The sequence below is a fragment of the Macaca fascicularis genome, chromosome 3, assembly GCF_037993035.2.
Source record: "Macaca fascicularis isolate 582-1 chromosome 3, T2T-MFA8v1.1".
In the NCBI taxonomy this organism is placed as follows: domain Eukaryota; kingdom Metazoa; phylum Chordata; class Mammalia; order Primates; family Cercopithecidae; genus Macaca; species Macaca fascicularis.
In genome coordinates, this window is record NC_088377.1 from 109133088 (window position 1) to 109144740 (window position 11653).

The following is an 11653-nucleotide window of genomic DNA, read 5'->3' on the forward strand; positions in this document are numbered from 1 at the left end:
GAAGTGTTCTATTTAGGAGTACAGGTCTTAGGCTTGTAATAGTTAGTATGCTTTTGGCCTCAAGTAACGGAAAAACAATATGGAAATTTGTCTCAAAAGATAGGAAATTCAAAGGTCAAGTAGGTTCCAGACACAGTACAATCAGCTGCCCAATGATGCTATCAAGGATCTAGTACTTTTCATCTCCCCTTTTGCAGTTGCCAGGCTTTGTACTAAGCTGATTTACCTTGTAGGTGAGGCAAGAGGACTACCAGGGCTGGATGTTTCTTTGATCTCATGCAGTGAGAGAGAGAAGGAGAGTGAAAGAGAGAGAGAAAGAGAGAGAAATGGGAAAGGAACCTTGCGATATAATAGGATATAACTCATTTTCTTTAATCTAATGAGGGTAACGAGTCACATGTCTACTCCTAGCTTATTAAGGATTGCCAGGGGAAAATCATGCACTAATTTAGAGTAGATATCTGAGGAAACGGGGGAAGGGTGGTGTTGCTAGGAAGATAAGGGAGCGTGGACTCTGGCTGGGCGAAATTAAGGTGCTACTGTTAGGATTGGCTCAAATGATAAAAACTAGGTAGATGCTGATGGCCCCACGGTCTGTGACCTTGAGGCTGATCATCCCAGCCCAACATGCAACTGCAATTTGGGGAAAGTGTGTAACATACATATGTACATATTTCAGCTTTTTAAAAAATGAGTCATAATATGTTTTATGCATTCAATTGATAAAACTTTGATAAATAGGATGTTATCAGAGATTTACATAGAAAAAATAGCTTTTATGCAAATAACGAACATTCAGGAACATAATGCTATTCACTTTGAATAGTTTAGGTAACTTTCATAAAATGATCTTTTTTTGGTTGCTGTTCTATGTAAATTTCTGACAACATCCCATTTAACATGACTCTACATTCTCATTAGGAGACAGCCTAATGTTACGGTTAAGAGTGTATACTTTGGGCGTAGGTGGCCTGGGCTGAACTCCCTATCCTGCCACAACAGCTAAATGATCTTGGGCAAGTCACTGAACTCTCCATGACTTGGCTTTCTCATCTATATGTTAAATGGGGATGTTAAGAAGAGCAATGATAAGGTCACTCAGAGACTTAAATGAGTTAATCAATGTGAAGTGCTTAGAACAGTGACTGGCCCAGTTGTATGATAGGTAACATAAACATCCCAGTGTTTACAAAGAAGTAGTCTACCCTGAATGTATTCATGTACTGTGTTGTTCTCACATATTTCCCAGTATGTCCCTGGCCCGTGAGGGCTTTTTCCATTCAGCGTTCAAGGTGGTCCTCTTCCTCTCAAGACCTAGATTTTACTCTCTCTGTCTCCTGCTTAAATCAATGGTCCCAAATCTGCTATCATCTGACTTCATAGGTCAGCCTTTCTTATTTCATAGAAAACAAAATGGAAGATCAGAATTGCCAGCTGTCTGGTGTTTAATGGGGAATTTTCCCCCTCCCTCCCCACCATTTTTTTTATAGTTCACCTATCATACTTGTGTGCAATTGAATGCCTCTCCCATACACTATACTTGCCAACTCTATCTCCAGTAATTATTCTGTTTTAGTCCGCTGCAATGTACCTGCCAACAATCTGAAATGTGCAGGTGGTGGCTGCACACGCTGTCTGCTTTGCTCTCTCTCCATTTGCATGCATCTTGTAGTGGCAACCTAATGTGATGGCTCTGACACGGCTTACAATGAAGACAATGACAGGGGCCAGGGCTGCACAAGTGCCTCCTCTATTTATCATCAAGATGATGATTTTTTTTTTTTTTTTTTTTTTTTTTTGCATTCTCTTTTTCTTCTTTTCCTCTGGAGAAGACAAGGTAAGGGCCTGCACTATGCTTTGGGCTGGTATAAAACACCTGTAAAATATATGAAGATAAACCACCCTCAGTGCCTCAAGAGGAATACATCTCCTTGTCTTTCCTTCCTTCTTCCTCATCCACCTCTCATCAACCCTGAGCAATTAAATGTATCACAATTTGTTGGTGAGTTCCTTTTGACTCAGGAGAGTACATTTTTTCTCTTGACTTTTGTCAACAAAGACATTAAAAAATGTATTCTATATTCCTTTAGGGACTGTGACAGATAACAACTAAAAACGATGGTTTTTGCTCTAACATGCCATTGTTGCCTATCAATTCCTTTCTCTTTATTTTCTCCAAAACAAAACAAAAAAAACCCTTTGGGGCTGGAATTTTCTAAGATTGGACTGAACTTAACCATTATCTAAAAAAAAAATCATTATCTCAAAATTTGTGAGCTACATTCTTTCAATTATTTTTGAATTATGGAAAAAATAGTTTTTCCACTCTGACAATGGACTCCAGACATTTGCTGGAATGACTTGAAAATAGCGATCAGTTTCAATCTGACTAGACTGGTCTTTCATGAAGAGTGAAAGGGAATCCAAATTTGAAGTAGTGTGTTTGGAGCCCTTAACATTGTGAATTTCTGAAATTACAAGCCTGAGTGTGCAATTATTACATTTTTGTCTCAATCTTTTTTAAAGTGCTTCTGTTAAAACTCTCATTTTGAAGCAGCCCCGATAAAGTATTAGTGACAAAAAGGCAAAAAGCCTCAGATGTTTTCAGAATTTGCTCTCTGAGTAAAAGTGTAGATCAAAAGCCTCTTAAAGCCTCTGTCCATTTTCAGAGCTGTGTCCTTGACCACAATTCTCTTCTCTTACACCCACTCTTCTCTCCTTTTTCTCCAGGCTTTCCCATGTTCCCTTCAAAATGCTAGCCTCCTTGGCGATTTTTTTCCTACCATTATTATTTTTTCAAGGGCATAATACAGAGGCATATGGGCAGTACTGGTCTATCTTGGGAGACTAAAACCCTGTGTCCACTTTTTTTTTTCTCCCAGGTGCTCCCTCTGAGATCAACTTAATAACCTATTAGATATCTCAGCACTGAAGAGGTCACATGGCTTCTAACGTTAACAAAATTCTATAAGGGTTGATTATTTTAGGTGCCTTGTGTGCAATAATCAAAGAATATACAGTTAGGAAAGAAATTTGGAGTTCATACTACCTTGGGCTTTGGCAATCACGGGCTGAGTTAAAAACACCCACACTCAGGAGAAGCTTACTTGTAAGGAGGAGGCTCATAAACATATCATTGTAACCCACATGGTAAATGCAAAGAAAGAAATGCATGCTGGATGCACAGAGAACGCCAGAAGGGTCTTTGAACCTTTAGAGGGTGGGGCCTATGGAAGGTGAAAGAGCTGCTTTATTGCGGGCTATATGACCACTGAGGATACCCAGCATCTGATGGCAGAAGCACAGCTGGAATCCAGGCCTTCAACCCTCTTTTCTGAGTACCTGGCACTTCTCTACTCTTTCTTCGACGTCAGGTACATAAATCAATAGCATGATTTTTTCCCCATTTTTTTCCTTTGCTTTTGGACATGTTTCCCCTTTGACCACCACTTAAAAACTTGGGAATCAAACTCCAAATCCATCCTAGCCCAAACTCGACAGGCACAGTGCATGCCCAATAACTAAAAGCTAAATACTACATTTCCTAGGGTGGCACGCACTGGGTTATGCTCCCTATTCTGATTTGGAGATGATTGTTTCTAACTGCAGTAATTCCAAAAGAAAGAAAATAAGAATACAGTTCTCTATCTCATCTTTTGTTTCTAAATGTCATAATAAATATATGCCTGAAATTATTTTTATTTTGTTGATTGATTTATTTGTATCCAGATTCAATCCTAAAAGACTCTGAGGTGAGATATAGAAATCCACACAATGCAGTAAGATTAAATAGATAATGCAATCATAACAAAGAGAAAAACAGGAGATAATAAGATCCAAGGGTACGCATTTAAAAGATAGATGCACTGAAAATATGTTGTAACTACAACAGCCAAGGCAAAGAAAAAGGAGGTTAAGATGGAAGCCTGTCTTTTTCAAGCATAGTTCTGCAGGTTCAATCAGAGTAGCAATCCTGCCTTAGAGGTCGGCAGCTGTGACCTCGCCTGTTTCAGCCCCAGAATGCCCATTTACCACAGTTTCTTAAATGGCAGGTTGATTCCCATGCACTCGTTGTTTTTCCTTGCTTTCAATGAAAAACAACAACAACAACAACAAAAAACGTTTTTCCATACTGAAATTTGCAGTCTTTTTTTAATCATAAAAACTACTGTTTTTTTAAAGCAGTAAAAAACAATATTTTAAAAATATACTTATCACATATAAATTAGAATGCTCATACTGAATACACATTTACAGTATCCTACAGATATGGTGGATGTGATCCTTATAGTATTAGTACCATTGCTTTAATAATTACACAATTATGAAATAAAGATTTTGCTGTTAATCATTTACTTATTTAGCTGGTTTGCTAGTTGGTGGCAGCAGAGGCATGAAATGTGCAGTGTCACTTACAAAACATTGGCTGTAACTAAAATTCAAACACCGGAGCATCTGACTTCCAATTCTTATTACAAAAATGATCTGAACTCCTATTCATTTATTCAGTAACTTCCATGAGGTCCCAACCACATGCTGGGCACTGTGCTAAGTGCTAGTAATGCAGAGAGGAAAAAGGCATTGTTTTTTACCTTGAGAGGTGGTGGAGACCTGTGTTCGAATTTGTGCATCAGGATACTCTCACAAAAAGGATTAAAGAGAGCAGGGCTGAGTGAGAGTATTGCAATAATCCAGGAAAAAGATGAGGAAATGTGGTGGCAGTTGAGACAGAGGGGCAAGAATCTATGAAAATGATGTAGCCAGGAGATGAAATCCATAGGATTTAATAATCGAATGGGATGATGGGCTAAGTGATGAAGAAGAAGCAGTCTAGGGTAATTCCCAGGTTTCTATACCTAATGGCTAAATGAATGATCATGCCATTTTGCTGACTTAAGGAATAGGAAATAATTTTTTAATTAAAAAAATAATTTTCCATCTGCACATTGAAATTTAAGAATTGTTAGAAGCCAGTAGAACTTCCAGTGGACCTTCTAGTGGGCTGTTGTACACAAACATTGGAGCAAGAAATAAACATTTGAGGATCACTGAGGGAAGAAGACATGTGAATGGATTGCTTGACCAGGATGTGTGTCTGATGGATTAGCTCCTATGACAGCACAATTAAGGGATAAGGTGAGAAAACAAGGAGTAGAAGTTGTTGGAGTGGTAGGAAGAGATCCAAGGAAGAGCAGCTTTGCGGAAACAGAGAATGACGAACAGTGTCAATTGTTATTGAGATGACAAACTATGGACTAAAACTGCATTGGAACCAGTGATTGGGAGGCCATTGGTGTCTTTAACAAGGGCAATTATAGTGGAATCATAGATACCAAACAAATATCTCTAAGAAGACAAGATGAGATGAAACAGAATCCAGGTTACAAATAATATCAGCATTGCTTTATTGTTCAAGCTCCCAAATATGATGCCCTCTCTACTTATTTGCTCACCCAGATATGTTCTGCCCCTCCAACCCTTCCTCTGCTAATCCAGGAAATAAACTCCTAGATAATTTATCTCCTTAATATTTTTTGTATGTGTCACCTTCTCTCTCTCTCTCTCTCTCTCTCTCTCTCTCTCTCTCTTTCTCTCTCTCTCTCTGTCTCTCTCTCTCTCCACAGCCACTGTCTCAGCACAGACCCTCATCCTTTTACCCCAGGTTACTAAAAAAACCAATTTTTAATTGTTTTTCCAAAATGAAAATAGCCTTATTGTTTAGTCTGATTGTAAAAGTATCACATGCTCATTCTTTAAAAAGTAGTCAACAAAACAAAATAGAAAAAGTAGAAATCACCCATTACCCCAACAGTTGGAAATAAGTATGATATGGTCTGGCTCTGTGTTCTTACCCAAATCTCATCTTGAATTGTAATCCCATGTGTTGGGGGAGGGACCTCGTGGGAGGTGTTTGGATAATGGGGGCGGTCCCCCATGCTGTTCTCATGATAGTGGGTGAGTCCTCATGAGATCCGATAGTTTTATAAGAGGCTCTTCCCTGTTTGCTCTTCACTTCTCTCTTCTGCTGTCTTGTGAAGAAAGATGTGTTTGCTTTCCCTTCCACCATGATGGTAAGTTTCCTGAGGCCTCCCCAGCAATGTGGAACTGTGAATCAATTAAACCTTTTTCATTATAAATTACCCAGTCTTGGGCAGTTCTTCATAGCAGTGTGAGAATGGACTAATGCAAAGCACTTTTAACACTTTAGTGCATATCAAGCCAAACTACAAAAGTGCTATCTTGTAATTTCCACTATTCTCTTAACATACTGTTAATGTCTTTTCGTGTTGTGAAATGATCAATCAATACAGTCATTTCATGAATCACTATAGGGTAGTGGTTAAGAGCATGAAGTCTGGAACCAGACAGCATGCGTCTGAATCCAGCTCTGCTATTTACCACCACTGTGACTTTACACAGGTTACGTAAACTATATCTCCCGCAGCTCTTTAGTTGTAAATTGGAAAGACCAATAACACCAACTATTATAATAAGAACTAATTTAGTTTCTATATGAAAAGTACTTAGAATAGCACCCTACACTTAGAAATACTACATAACTATTAGTTATAAAATATATAGTATTCCATGGCACATGATGTGTACCTTGGGTTTATTTCAACACTCTTGTTGTTATATAAAATATAACAGGTCTTGATCTCCATTCTTATCTCTATCTAATCTATTTTTACAACTATTACCTAGAAGTTAGGTGTTCCTGTAACAAAATTCGGAAATATAGACCATTGGTTTTAGAACTGCATGGCAGGCAGAACCTGGAGGGAATTGAGGAAGCTGTTACTAAAAGCTGTAGCAGAAAACGCAAGAAAACCATTAGTGAAGGCTGGAAAGACAGTGAGGAAAATAGTGTTAGAGGCTGAATTTCTGTTACTCATTGGTGGAAGGTTTGGCTACCCTGTCACCTGTGGTCACATGAAAAATAGAAAGAATGCCTAATGCCTAATGTGTTTATGCACCTGGTTGGGGAGATTTCCAAGCAAGATACAGAAAGTTCCAACTGGCTTCTTTTCACCCCCTATAACAAAACATGAGAAGATAAAAATGAACTATTAAAGGAACTAGCAGAAGTTACAGGAAATGTAGTAAGAACAAGATAGTTTCTTGAGGCAGCAAAAGATTCTCAAAGTAAGAAATGGCCTTAAGGCAAGGATTGAATCTAGAGCAGTAAAATGTTGATTCAGGGTAAAGTTGAAGTCAAGCATGAGATTATGAAACTTTGTTAAGACCTTAGAAAGATAAGATTTCTAGACACTTTTCTCTAGACAAAAGGCCTTCTAAAGATCTTAAGGATGTGCCTTTAAGCCTTTTTTGATTAAACAGGCTTCTAAAAATTTTAAAGCAGTGGTCCCCAACCTTTTTGGCACCAGACAGGTTTCATGGAAGACAATTTTTCCATGGATGGGGGACACCAGAGGGAGATGGTTTTGGGATAAGAGGATGAAACTGCTCCACCTCAGATTACCAGGCATTAGTTAGATTCTCATAGGAATGTGCAATCTAGATCCCTCACATGTGCAGTTCACAATTGGGTTGGCACTCCTATCACAATCTAATGCTGCTGCAGATCTGACAGGAGGCGGAGCTCAGGCGGTAATGCTCGCTTGTCTGCTCACCACCTGCTGTGTGGTCGGGTTCCTAATAGACCATGGACTGGTACTGGTCCATGGCCCAGGGGTTGGGGACCCCTGTCTGAGAGCCATTGTCTCACAGCAGCCTCTCAGGAAGCCCTAGATAGAGAAGGACTTACTCTGAAGGGCTTTGTGGAATGGAATATAATTTGATGTGCAAGTATCCCATAAAGTTGTTAAAGGCATTATGTCAGCTTGGACTGACATGTTCCAAATGAAGAGTATACTTGCTACTAGAGCCCTGAGCCATCATGTAAGAAATCTGTACACCCTGCTGGTGAGGCCACATGGGCAGTTCCTGAAACTGTGCAGAGAGATACAGTGGCCCAGCTGAATGCCGCCTTCCAGCCAAGACACCAAACTGGTGACGGAAGCCTTTCTGGGCCATCCAGACAGACTAGTTACCAAGTCAGTATCATCAAGTGACCCCAGTTGTTGCCACATGAGGCAGTAGAATCTCCCAACTGAACCTTGCTCTAATTCCTGACTTACAGATTTTAAGGTTAATAAAATGAATAGTAATTTTAAACTATACTAACTGATTTCTCATGTTGCCATAGATAATTGGCAAAAAATGTAGTCACTGCAAGACTGGTCTAAACAACAACATACAACAACAACAATAACAGTAACAGCAATCATGTTTCTCTATGTTTGTAATCTTTCATTTCTTTATTTTCTGGTAAATAGAGTTCAACTCCTGAGTATGACAGTGAACCCAGGAAGAATCTCGACTTTGTCCACATTTTGTTATTTTTATCTTTCAAATTAACCTACACTTTAAATCAAATACCTTGTATATTTTTCGCTGACTGGTTTTTCCAAATGTTTCACAATATTCCATGCTCTGGACAGTTATAAAAAGATCTTAATAAATGCAAACCTAATCTTGCCAATCCCATCCTTAAAGCCCCTTAGTGGTTGTCCTTGGGATGAAGTTTACATTTTGAGCTGTTTATTCCTAGAGCCTTTTCTTTGCCATTCTCCCATGATGCTGTAGTTTCAAAACTCCTAATAAGCTGTGCTAACTCTCACTTCTGGACTCTGGAACAGGCTATTCCCTTTGTGTAGAATATTTTGTTTCCTAGTTCTTTTGGTTAACTCTTTTTCATCATTTAAATCTTAGTATAATCTTCACCATCTAAAGGAGGCTTTTGCTGAGTTTCTGCCTGATGCTCCTATAGCTTGTGTTTGCAGAAACTTAGTACTTGTCACCCACATTTGGACTAAATCTTACTCTGATTAGTACACATGGTTTTGGATAAACGAATTCTCTCTTCCACAGGAGGCCTGCCTGCCTGCCTCTGCTTGTGCTGCCACCATGTCTCTAGTGATCCCTGAAAAGTTCCAGCATATTTTGTGAGTACCTGAAACCAACATCAATGGGCAGTGGAAAATAACCTTTGCCATCACTGCCATTAAGGATGTGGGTAGAAGATACGCTCATGTGGTGTTGAGGAAGCAGACACTGACCTCACTAAGAGGGCAGGAGAACTCACTGAGGATAAGGTGGAACGTGTGATCACCATTATGCAGAACCCATGCCAGTTCAAGATCCCAGACTGGTCTTTACACAGACAGAAAGATGTAAAGGATGGAAAACATAGCCAGGTCCTAGCCAGTGGTCTGGACAACAAGCTCCATGAAGACCTGGAGCGACTGAAGAAGAAGATTCGGGTTCATAGAGGGCTGCGCCACTTCTGGGGCCTTTGCGTCCGAGACCAGCACGCCAAGACCACTGGTTGCCGTGGCCGCACCGTGGGTGTGTCTAAGAAGAAATAAGCCTGTAAGCTTTGTCTGTTAATAAATAGCTTGTATGCCTTTAAAAAAAACCCTCATTCTAATGAACTCACATTTTTACACAGCTAAAAAATTGATTAATAAGATTATTTGTGGCATTTAATACACTTTTTGTCACCAAAAAGAAAAGTAAAGGGGAAAAAAATAAACAGCCCACACGTTGCTGAAACAGTGGCTCAGAGACACCATTATATTATTACTGATGTCCTTATGAAATTTCATGGAAATGGCCGGGCGCGGTGGCTCAAGCCTGTAATCCCAGCACTTTGGGAGGCCGAGGCGGGCGGATCACGAGGTCAGGAGATCGAGACCATCCTGGCTAACACGGTGAAACCCCGTCTCTACTAAAAAATACAAAAAAACTAGCCGGGCGAGGTGGCGGGCGCCTGTAGTCCCAGCTACTCCGGAGGCTGAGGCAGGAGAATGGCCTAAACCCGGGAGGCGGAGGTTGCAGTGAGCTGAGATCCGGCCACTGCACTCCAGCCTCGGCGACACAGTAAGATTCCGTCTCCAAAAAAAAAAAAAAAAGAAATTTCATGGAAATGAAGACGGAGATACTCAGAAGCATTTCTTAAAGGATTAAGGTCTCATTTGTCTTTCCTATATAACAAAGTAAGTTTAAAAGTCATGTGTCTGTTCTATATGTTGATAATGCTTTTCAAACTTCGTTTTTGTTAAAAGGCTAATTTTTCTTTTCTAATAACAACTTCTGAAGTGAAGAATTTTGTAATAGTAGGTTAAAAATGAACCCTATGTTTTCTTCAATTATAATTATGTGGCAACCTTAATGAAATAACTGAAAATACCAGGTTACAACCCTTACCAAAGAAGGCAAATTTTGACGTAAAAGTTTCTCTATTCCAGAGTCAGTAGAACAATTGGGCCTACCAGACCCTCAAGCTTTGGGGATAGGCCAACCACTTCCAGCATGATGCAAGAGAATTTGAGTGATCGTGTTCTCTCTTTGCCCGAGGATGGTACATATCTAGCATGTTCTGGGTGCTTAAAAGAGAAGTTAATTCAAGACATGTATTGATTGTCTTAGGGGATTGCACTAAGATTTCTGGGACATTCTTTATGTAAAACTATATGGCATTATGGTAGTTTACTTCTTGTTTTTTGTTTTTTTTTTTTAGAAAGAGTTTTGCTCTTGTTGCCCAGGCTGGAGTGCAATGGCGCGATCTCAGCTCACTGCACCCTCCGCTTCTGTGGGTCAAGCAATTCTCCTGCCTCAGCCTCCTGAGTAGATGAGATTACAGACAACCTCCACCATGCCCGGCTAATTTTTTGTATTTTTAGTAAAGACGGGGTTTTACCGTGTTGGCCAGGCTGGTCTCAAACTCCTGACCTCAGGAAATCCACCCGCCTTTGCCTCCCAAAGTGCTGGGATTACAAGTGTGAGCCATCAAGCCCAGTCGGTAGTTTACTTCTTGCCCTGTAGTTGTTTTTTTCATGATAATGATTTGAAATATTTTTAGTTTAAAAAAAAAGTCATCTCAGAACAAGCACTGACCCACAAGGGAGTTTGCCAATATAGGTGCTGTAAAAGCTTTAAAAGAAAAGAGTCGCCTCTCCGTAGTGTAATTTCCCTTTAATTTAAGCCCTATAAAGCAAAATCATGAAAAAACAATGGAGCTTTATTAAAGAGTGAAGAAGGCCCTACATCTCCTTTTGTGATAGATGGAAGGAGTGTCCAAGTTACTTTCTTCTCTGCATGTAAGTTATAATTGTTTAGAAAGAGATCATGGTTTTATTTTAAATGTTTTCCCATGAACTCTTAACATTTGGTCTATTTTGCAAAGACTGACTTTCCTGTGTCTTGCAGAGTTCATACCTGCATTATCAGCAGCAGCCATTTCCCAGTGGACCAACCTGTCTTCATCCAGGGAAGGCGGGGACACTTGCCATGCTTCAAAGGAGCCACAAGCTTTCCAAAAGGAGTGGGAACAGGTAGGTTATCGTTGCCGCAAGTACAGAGGCAATTCTGGAGTACACAATTTGGCTTGTGCCAAAGCTCTGCCTTCTATGGCTGCACTTAGATGCTCCCTGATGCCAGCCCCTCTACTTTGTCTGTGCCCATGGTCATTGGCTGTGATGCCACAAAAGCCTGTTTCATTGACACAAACATTACTTTTTCTTTCTATTCCATTTAATATGGCTTTGTTAAAGAAAATCAACCTTATTAAATGAAACCCTCATTACTA

General features: G+C 39.8%; 1 pseudogene; it reads left to right on the plus strand.

The window, feature by feature from the left end:
- Positions 1–8970: 8970 nt before the first annotated feature.
- On the plus strand, positions 8971–9431 carry LOC102145022 (small ribosomal subunit protein uS13-like; annotated as a pseudogene).
- The last annotated feature ends 2222 nt before the right edge of the window (positions 9432–11653 follow it).